The sequence below is a fragment of the Bubalus kerabau genome, chromosome 1 (genome assembly GCF_029407905.1).
Source record: "Bubalus kerabau isolate K-KA32 ecotype Philippines breed swamp buffalo chromosome 1, PCC_UOA_SB_1v2, whole genome shotgun sequence".
Classification (NCBI taxonomy): Eukaryota; Metazoa; Chordata; class Mammalia; order Artiodactyla; family Bovidae; genus Bubalus; species Bubalus kerabau.
This window is the reverse complement of record NC_073624.1, coordinates 63,096,349-63,107,403: the sequence shown is the minus strand read 5'-3', so window position 1 is coordinate 63,107,403 and position 11,055 is coordinate 63,096,349. Positions and strand designations below refer to the sequence as shown.

The following is an 11,055-nucleotide window of genomic DNA, read 5'->3' as shown; positions in this document are numbered from 1 at the left end:
AAATATAAAAGTCCCTATTTCCTGAATTAGAGGCATATGAATGAAGAGCAATTAAATTAAAATCCAGGTTTTTCAAAATTTAATATCCACAGCCTCCCTAGATTCATTTTCATCATTTATAATTTTATTGTCAGCAGTTTACTAAGGATATTTGCATATGTGTATTTTATTTTTGCCATTTAAATTTGAACTCTTCATATATGTAAATATATATACATACACATTTTTTTTTTCCCATTCAGATTGCAAACCTTCTCTCATGCACTTTTCTTCTGGTGAAATTTCAAAATGCAAGAGAAAATAGCATTTTGTGATTTCACCAGAATTACTCTTTTCAGTAATTGAGTAAATATTGTATCGTGTTTAATCTTATTTTTTATTACCACACAAGGGCAATAAACATAATCTGACAGTCTCATTAGAACATTGCATATACTCTCCTTTTCATATTGTGGCCAATTTAGTAACTACATGAAAAACAGTACAACTTATAAGAATGATGTGATTACACTTTCTTGAGAAATCAAATAACTTTTCTCATTACTTCGTATAACATTTTCTGTGCTGTATAATTTATCAACTCAAAGATTATTATAATGAAGAAAACTATGAAAGCTATTAGGGAACACTATGAAATAGCCTCCACTTCTTGGGGAACTCCATTATTAGCATGTGTATCATAATAATTCTTTTAAAATGCCTGAAGAAATTATCAATTAAAAACAAAACACAACGTGAGAGTTGCAAGTTAAATTTTATTTGGAGCAATATGAGGATTGCAATCCGGGAGACAGACCTCAGATATCTGTGAGAAACAGATCTAAAGAGGTATAGGGGAAGGACAGTATATATGTGATATGGTAAAAAGGGAGTACATGTATTCAAGCACATTTCTTTTTGTAGAAAGTTTCTGCTCGTCTCATGAAAAGTCTGCTAGTTATGAGAAACAATCGTCACAATGAAGAATTTTAGTGTTTTTCTTGATATGAGGAGATACAAGAATTGGGCTCATAAAATCAGCTCCTGAGACTGTATAACTATATGAAGGCCTGTCCTGCCAGTTTTCCCAGAGCACAAAGTGCCTCACTCCTGCTCTCCACACTGAACTCCTTCAGACGGTGTAGAACATCAGCAGCTGCACAGCACATGATTTAACCCTTGTAGAGACAGATGGCAAGCACTCATGACAAGTGCCAATTTGTAGCTGACAAAATAAATATTACTGGATACCAAATATGACCGCATTTACTGCGGTCAGTTGTATATTTAAATAAAAGCTTAATGTTAAGCTGATCTTTTGATAATCAGTAGCTAAGGGGTGTTATAACTTTCACATATTTGTGACTATTCTGAGATAATAGCTTGTACATACAATTCTTTTAATTCCCTCTTTAAGTGTATGCCTAATCAATAGGAGTAAAGAAGGTAACAAGAGCAAAGTTTTACCATATATAAACTTGAGGGTTTTTGTTAAAAATGCTTATTTTAAGCATTATCATATTGGAAAATATACTGATTAGAATTTATATGAATAATCATACAAGATCATGCAATTCTGGCCCTGAACACTTTTTTCTTTTCTGTTTTCCATGAAGTCAAAAATTTATATAATGATGAAAGGTATTCAAACTCATTCCTCAATTTTTTTTTTTATTTTATTTTTTAACTTTACAATATTGTATTGGTTTTGCCATATATCAGCATGAATCTACCACACATACACATGTGTTCAGGTTAGGTAACACATCCCTCATTTTTAAACCATTGTTATACAAAGACTGTAACCATAACTCAGGGGAAATTTATTCCTGATATTCACATACCATACTCAATTGAGAGTCTTAGAACTATCATTTGATGAAACATCAACTTATAAACATGTGGGGAGGGAGGAGGGAGGAGGGTTCAGGATGGGGAACACATGTATACCTGTGGCGGATTCATTTTGATATTTGGCAAAACTAATACAGTTATGTAAAGTTTAAAAATAAAATAAAATTAAAAAAAAAAAAATAAAAATAAAAAAAAAAATAAAATAAAATTAAAAAAAAAAAAGAAGATAAAATTCAGTGATACCCAAGAAAATGAAGAAAAACAGGTGAATTGTACAATTATTGTATGAAATTGCTTTGTCCCTGGTGATAATTGTGCCCAGAAATCTAGGAATACAGACAGTTGTAAAGGAGATTTCTAATATAAAGAAGTAACTGAGGAAAAAATACATAGGTGTCTGTAGATGGGAGTCCACCAAGGTGAGAATGATGATGGTGAAATTTCCAGTGACACTTAATATATATGTGATGATTAAAAAGAGAAAAATCACAATCGGAAGCTTTGGGTCATCTGATAGCCCCAGAAGATTGAATTCTGTGCGTCTTGTGTGGTTTTTCATTTCTGATTATTTTCTCCCTCATTAGAACAGAAAATGTATGCTCTCCCTGAAGTTGCTCAGTCATGTCTGACTCTTTGCAACCCTATGGACTGTAGCCTACCAGGCTCGTCTGTCCAATCAAATTTTCCAAGCAAGAGTACTCGAGTGGGTTGCCATTTTCTTCTCCAATATGCTCTCCCTATAGGACATAAAAAATGTTAAAAGATATTTGCGGATAGAATACAAAAGTTTTAAAGCTTCCATCATGAAGTAGTGTTTGACATTGAAAACCTCTCTTCCCATACAGTAACTTCTCCAGTTTCCTTTCAACCTTTCATTCAAGTAATGAATATTATCTGAAGTTAAATATTGAGCTCTCATCTTCAAAAATACACTCTCACAGGCCATGGATGAAATAAAAGTTACATGTTAACATTTAAACTGGGACATTTCTTCTACTGTTTTCTTTCTTAAGACTTCAAATTACTCTTTAAAATATTTAGCTTTCTTGGTGATAATATGACATTTAATTTATTCTTCTCCTTTCCTCAGTATTATAAAAACCAGTATGCTTTGTAGATAATCTAAATACAGAGTTTATAATCTTACAGAGGCTATGTAGCCCTCTTCCACATTTATATTTTGAATAACTGAGGCCCACTTTGTTTAGGAAACTTTCACAAGTTTAAATGACTCGTTCACATAGTAAATATCTCACTTTAGAATATGTGTTTTCAATGGGAATATTTTTTTGGTGTTCTCTTTTTTCTTATGGGTTTGGTTGATGCAACCCTTTCCCACATCATTGTTTTCTATTTCTCATAACAGGCCAGAAGGACAAGAGAGTGTAACGTCTGCTACTAAAATAAATATTGTCTAAAAATAGTTTTGTTCATGCAATGAGCACATCAGTTTTGTTTTGTTTTACAATATTGCTTTAGAAAGTGACCAAGTAGATGGTCAGAACTTTTACTGGGAAGCAGATATTCCTTTACACAGAGAATGTCATTTCATTTCTGTAACAGAAAACCATTTAACTTAAGAAAAGTTAATGAAAAGCCCTAGACTTATTGCTGTGCTGGTTCTTCAGGACTCTATGAATAGTCTTCTTGTTAGTAAATAATCACATTTTAATATCAGAAAGGTTTTGAATTCACAAACCCATAAACAAATACTATTTTAAAACATTTTAATGAAAAGGAATCATATTATTATACTTGAAAATAACAAAGATACTTACTCCCTGGTTCTTCTTGATGATTTAGTCTCAAATTTTAAAGTCTGATTACTTCCATATTTATATAAATTCAGAGTTGGTGAATTGAGTTGGCAATTTATTTGGTTTCTTTTGTACTCTCAAATCAAGTATGGTGATTCAACTTTGTCATGGCTCTCAAGGTTTATAGTTCTCATTATGGTTAGACTGGTAATATTTGACCCACAATAGCCTTCATTCCTGCTGCTGCAAAATTGGAGGAATATTTTCATTATAATGCAATGCATAGTTGCTCTTTGTCTGTTACCCAAGCTCTGTGTAAAATCTTAATTACACCTGGGCAGACTCATAAAGTACTTTGTACACTTGCTCCTTTTTATATAATATGAAACACTACTTACTAAGACATTTTCTTTGTATTAATGCAAAGATTTTAAATGAATATTATGTAATTCTATGATAATCTATCTATACAATTTAAGTAACATTTTCCTTAGGCTTCAGAGCCTAACATATTCTACAAATTCTGCTTTGAAAAACAGAAAATAGGAATGTTCTTCTCTATGTATGTCATACACATGGAACTGGATTTATTTTATCTGTCTCCTGTTAGCCCAGGGGAATCTAAGCAAAGAGAGCACCAATGAGGCATCATTAAAAGATACATGTGAATCAGTTTTGTAAATATGGATTTAAAAAAATGTAAAAAGGCAAAATGACTGAGATACATGAGGCAACTTCAGAAACAGCATGTGATACTGAGTGCATGAAAATTTAATTTATATCCTGCAACTTTACTATATTCATTGATTAGTTCTAGTAATTTTCTGGTGGCTTTTTCAGAGTTTTCTATGTAAAGGATCATGAAATCTGCAAACAGTGAGAGCTTTACTTCTTCTTTTCCAATTTGGATTCCTTTTGTTTCTTTTTCTGCTCTGATTGCTGTGGCCAAAACTTCCAAAACTATGTTGATTAGTCATGGTGAAAGTGGGCACCTTGTCTTGTTCCTGACTTTAGGGGAAATGTTTTCAATTTTTCACCATTGAGGATAATGTTTGCTGTGGGTTTGTCATATATAGCTTTTATTATGTTGAGGTATGTTCCTTCTATTCCTGCTTTCTGGAGAGTTTTTATCATAAATGGATGTTGAATTTTGTCAAAGGCTTTCTCTGCATCTATTGAGATAATTATATGGTTTTTATTTTTCAATTTGTTAATGTGGTGTATTACATTGATTGATTTGCAGATATTGAAGAATCCTTGCATCCCTGGGATAAAGCCCACTTGGTCATGGTGTATGATCTTTTTAATGTGTTGTTGAATTCTGATTGCTATAATTTTGTTAAGGATTTTTGTATCTATGTTCATCAATGATATTGGCCTGTAGTTTTCTTTTTTTGTGGCATCTTTGTCAGGTTTTGGTATTAGGGTGATGGTGGCCTCATAGAATGAGTTTGGAAGTTTACCTTCCTCTGCAATTTTCTGGAAGAGTTTGAGTAGGATAGGCGTTAGCTCTTCTCTAAATTTTTGGTAGAATTCAGCTGTGAAGGCGTCTGGACCTGGGCTTTTGTTTGCTGGACAATTTCTGATTACAGTTTCAATTTCCGTGCTTGTGATGGGTCTGTTAAGATTTTCTATTTCTTCCTGGCCCAGTTTTGGAAAGTTGTACTTGTCTAAGAATTTGTCAATTTCTTCCCTGTTGTCCATTTTATTGGCATATAATTGCTGATAGTAGTCTTATGATCCTTTGTATTTCTGTGTTGTCTGTTGTGATCTCTCCATTTTCATTTCTAATTTTATTGATTTGATTTTTCTCCCTTTGTTTCTTGGTGAGTCTGGCTAATGGTTTGTCAATTTTATTTATCCTGTCAAAGAACCAGCTTTTGGCTTTGGTGATTTTTGCTATGGTCTCTTTTGTTACTTTTGCATTTATTTCTGCCCCAATTTTTAAGATTTTTTTATTCCTACTAACCCTGGGGTTCTTCATTTCTTCCTTTTCTAGTTGCTTTAGGTGTAGAGTTAGATTATTTATTTGACTTTTTTCCTTGTTTCTTGAGGTATGCCTGTATTGCTATAAACTTTCCCCTTAGGACTGCTTTTACAGTGTCCCACAGGTTTTGGGTTGTTATGTTTTCATTTTCATTCGTTTTTATGAAAATTTTGATTTCTTTTTTGATTTCTTCTGTGATTTGTTGGTTATTCAGCAGCCTGTTGCTCAGCCTCCATATGTTGGAATTTTTAATAGTTTTTCTCCTGTAACTGAGATCTAATCTTACTACATTGTGATCAGAAAAGATGCCTCTAATGATTTCAATTTTTCTGAATTTACCAAGGCTAGATTTATGGCCCAGAATGTGATCTATCCTGGAGAAGGTTCCATGTGCGCTTGAGAAAAAGGTGAAATTCATTGTTTTGGAATGAAATGTCTTATAGATATCATTTAGGTCTAACTGGTCTATTGTATCATGTAAAGTTTGTGTTTCCTTCTTAATTTTCTGTTTAGTTGATCTATCCATAGGTGTGAGTGAGGTATTAAAGTCTCCCACTATTATCGTGTTATTGTTCATTTCTCCTTTCATACTTGTTAGTATTTGTCTTACATATTGTGGTGCTCCTATGTTGGGTGCATATATATTTATAATTGTTATATCTTCTTCTTGGATTGATCCTTTGATCATTATGTAGTGACCTTCTTTGTCTCTTTTCACAGCCTTTAAGTCTATTTTATCTGATATGAGTATTGCTACTCCTGCTTTCTTTTGGTCCCTATTTGCATGGAAAATCTTTTTCTAGCCCTTCACTTTCAGTCTGTATGTGTCCCCTGTTTTGAGGTGGGTCTCTTTTAGACAACATATATTTGGGTCTTGTTTTTGTATCCATTCAGCCAGTCTTTGTCTTTTGGTTGGGGCATTCAACCCATTTACGTTTAAGGTAATTATTGATAGGTATGATCCCCTTGCTATTTACTTTATTGTTTGGGGTTCGAATTTATACACCCTTTTTGTGTTTCCTGTCTAGAGAATATCCTTTAGTATTTGTTGGAGAGCTGGTTTGGTGGTGCTGAATTCTCTCAGCTTTTGCTTGTCTGTAAAGCTTTTGATTTCTCCTTCACATTTGAATGAGATTTGCTGGGTACAATAATCTGGGCTGTAGGTTATTTTCTTTCATCACTTTAAGTATGTCTCGCCATTCCCTCCTGGCCTGAAGAGTTCCTATTGAAAGATCAGCTGGTATCCTTATGGAAATCCCCTTGTGTGTTTTTTGTTGTTTTTCCCTTGCTGCTTTTAATATTTGTTCTTTGTATTTGATCTTTGCTAATTTGATTAATATGTGTCTTGGGGTGTTTCACCTTGGGTTTATCCTGTTTGGGACTCTCTGGGTTTCTTGGACTTGAGTGATGATTTCTTTCCCCATTTTAGGGAAGTTTTCAACTATTATCTCCTCAAATATTTTCTCATGGTCTTTCTTTTTGTCTTCTTCTTCTGGGACCCCTATGATTCGAATGTTGTAGCATTTAATATTGTCCTGGTGCTCTCTGAGATTGTCCTCATTTCTTTTAATTCATTTTTCTTTTTTCCTCTCTGATTCATTTATTTCTACCGATGGACAGGGAGGCCTGGCGTGCTGCGATTCATGGGGTCGCAAAGAGTCGGACATGACTGAGTGACAGATCTGATATGATCTGATTTTCTAATTCATGAATCCTATCTTCTGCCTCTGTAATTCTACTATTTATTGCCTCCAGAGTGTTTTTGATCTCATTTATTTCATTATTCATTATATATTGACTCCCTTGCATTCCTATACACTAAGAATGAGAAAATAGAAAGAGAAATTAAGGAAACAATTCCATTCATCTTTGCAATGAAAAGAATGAAATACTTAGGAATATATCTACCTAAAGAAACTAAAGACCTATATATAGAAAACTATAAAACACTGGTGAAAGATATCAAAGAGGACACTAATAGATGGATAAATATAACATGTTCATGGATTGGAAGAATCAATATAGTGAAAATGAGTATACTACCCAAAGCAATTTATAGATTCATATAGTATACTGTATTGGAGTTTTCCTTTCTGGCTTACTTCACTCTGTATAATAGGCTCCAGTTTCATCCACCTCATTAGAACTGATTCAAATGTGTTCTTTTTTATGTCTGAGAAGTACTCCATTGTGTATATGTACCACAGCTTTCTTATCCATTCATCTGCTGATGGACATCGAGGTTGCTTCCATGTCCTAGCTATTATGAACAGTGCTGCGATGAACATTGGGGTACACGTGTCTCTTTCCCTTCTGGTTTCCTCAGTGTGTATGCCCAGCAGTGGGATTGATGGATCATAAGGCAGTTCTATTTCCAGTTTTTTAAGGAATCTCCACACTGTTCTCCATAGTGGCTGTACTAGTTTGCATTCCCACCAACAGTGTAAGAGGGTTCCCTTTTCTCCACACCCTCTCCAGCATTTATTGCTTGTAGACTTTTGGATCACAGCCATTCTGACTGGTGTGAAATGGTACCTCATAGTGGTTTTGATTTGCATTTCTCTGATAATGAGTGATGTTGAGCATCTTTTCATGTGTTTGTTAGCCATCTGTATGTCTTCTTTGGAGAAATGTCTATTTAGTTCTTTGGCCCATTTGTTTTTTTTTTTAATTTTATTTTATTTTTAAACTTAACTTTGGCCCATTTTTTGATTGGGTCATTTATTTTTCTGGAGTTGAGCTGTAGGAGTTGCTTGTATATTTTTGAGATTAGTTGTTTGTCAGTTGCTTCATTTGCTATTATTTTCTCCCATTTTAAAGGCTGTCTTTTCACCTTGCTAATAGTTTCCTTTGATGTGCAAAAGCTTTTCAGTTTAATTAGGTCCCATTTGTTTATTTTTGCTTTTATTTCCAATGTTCTGGGTGGTGGGTCATAGAGGATCCTGCTGTGATGTATGTCGGAAAGTGTTTTGCCTATGTTCTCCTCTAGGAGTTTTATAGTTTCTGGTCTTACGTTTAGATCTTTAATCCATTTTGAGTTTATTTTTGTATATGGTATTAGAAAGTGTTCTAGTTTCATTCTTTTACAAGTGGTTGACCAGATTTCCCAGCACCACTTGTTAAAGAGATTGTCTTTAATCCATTGTGTATTCTTGCCTCCTTTGTCAAAAATAAGGTGTAAGGAAACAATTCCATTCACCATTGCAATGGAAAGAATAAAATACTTAGGAATATATCTACCTAAAGAAACTAAAGATCTATATATAGAAAACTATAAAACACTGGTGAAAGAAATCAAAGAGGACACTGATAGATGGAGAAATATACCTTGTTCATGGATTGGAAGAATCAATATAGTGAAAATGAGTATACTACCCAAAGCAATTTATAGATTCAATGCAATCCCTATCAAGCTACCAATGGTATTCTTCATGGAGCTAGAACAAATAATTTCCCAATTTGGATGGAGCTACAAAAAACCTCGAATAGCCAAAGCTATCTTGAGAAAGAAGAATGGAACTGGAGGAATCAACCTACCTGACTTCAGGCTCTACTACAAAGTCACAGTTATCAAGACAGTATTGTACTGGCACAAAGACAGACATATAGATCAATGGAACAAATAGAAAGCCCAGAGATAAATCCACACACACTAAGTTACCAGTTTCTTCAGACTTTTTAAAAGAATTATTATTGTATATATGCTAAAATTGGCATCCCCCAAAGCAGGGTCTGTATCATAATTTTCCCTAAGCAACTATTCATTATAATAGTTTTTTGAATTGAAGAACAATATAGTGATGTTTGAATGGCATCATCGAGTCAATGGACATGAGTTTGAACAAATTCCAGGAGATAGTAAGGAATGGGGAAGCCTGGGTGCAGTCTTCTGCAGCCGGGGAGTCTGCAGTCCATGTGGTAGCAAAGAGTTGGACATGACTGAGTGACTGAACAACAGCACAGAAAATATTAAACTCCATAATGGTAAAAGTTTTTTGATTTCTCAAGAAAATGTAATTACATTTTTCTTTTAGTTGTACTGTTTTTCACATAGTTACAAAGTAGGCCACAGTATGAAAAGGAGAGTGTGTGCAAGATTCTAATAAGACTGTCAGATTATGTTTATAGTCTCTGTGTAGTAAATTAAAAATAAGATTAAATATGATTTAATATGCATTTAATTTCTAGAAAACCTGATTTCTGATGAGATTGTAAAACACTATTATTTCTTGTGTGTACATGCTCTGCCTCTTTCTGACTTTAATTTTCTAAAAATTAGTGTGAAATAATGAAATTAAAGGTGTTTCAAAGAATGAAATAAAACCACTCTCATAGTAACAGACTACAAAGACTAGCCCTAAAGGAAGAAAAGTATATGAGAGAAGGATTACAAATTGAATGGAAAAAAACTGTATACTGTATAAGCACATATTTGTGTATATATGTATATATATATATATATGAAGAATTCAAATTTGAATGGCAAAAGGAAAATATACATATGCAAATATCCTTGATAAACTGCTGGCAATAAAAATATGAATGATGAAATATGAATCTAGGGAGGCTGTGTGGATATTAATAGATTCTGACATTCCTGGATTTTAATTTAATAGCTTTCCATTCCTATGTGTCTAATTCATAAAACAGGACTTTTATTTTTCATTTGCTTTAGAAAAATACAGTCCTTCTTGCCATGCCCATGAAGATTCACTTGACTTGCTGATTCCTTAGGGTATAGATAAAGGGGTTCAGCATGGGAGCTATGAAGGTGTTTAGCACAGCCACCCCCTTACTCAAAGACACCCTGTCCTTTGCTGATGGATTCATATACATGAAAATGCAGCTGCCATAAGAGATGGAGATGACAATCATGTGGGAAGTACACGTGAAAAAGGCCTTTGTCCTCTGAGTGGTAGAAGGGATCCTCAAAATTGTTCTGATGATATATGTGTAGGACAGAATTATTAATGCTAAAGTGAACAAGAGAATAAACACAGAACAGGAAAACCCTACTATCTCTAGAAATTTGGTGTCTGAACAAGAAAGGTATAATAAAGGGAAATAATCACAACTAAAATGGTCAATAACATTGGACTTACAGTAATCAAGTTGAAGGAAGAGCATTACTAATGGCAATATAGTTAAGAATGAAGCTACCAAGAGGCCAAGACAAGCAGTGTGCAGACTCTATGATTCATGATGGTCATGTAATGCAGCGGCTTGCAGATGGCAAAGTAGTGGTCATAGGACATGGCAGCCAGAAGATAAAACTCAGTGACTCCCAAGAAAATAAAAAAAAATAATAATAATAATAACTGAGCCATACAATCACTAAGAGATTGTTTTATCTCCTGTAATAATGGTGGCCAAGAACTTGGGTATACTGACAGTTCTGAATGAAATTTATGATAAGGAGACATTTCTGAGGAAGAAATACATGGGGGTCTGGAGGTGGATATCCAGCAGGGTCAGGGT

The 11,055-nt window shown here is 33.9% G+C and overlaps 1 pseudogene; it reads right to left on the bottom strand.

Annotated features, from left to right (window-relative positions):
• Positions 1–10,287: 10,287 nt before the first annotated feature.
• On the bottom strand, positions 10,288–10,832 carry LOC129645747 (olfactory receptor 6C1-like; annotated as a pseudogene).
• Positions 10,833–11,055: the final 223 nt, after the last annotated feature.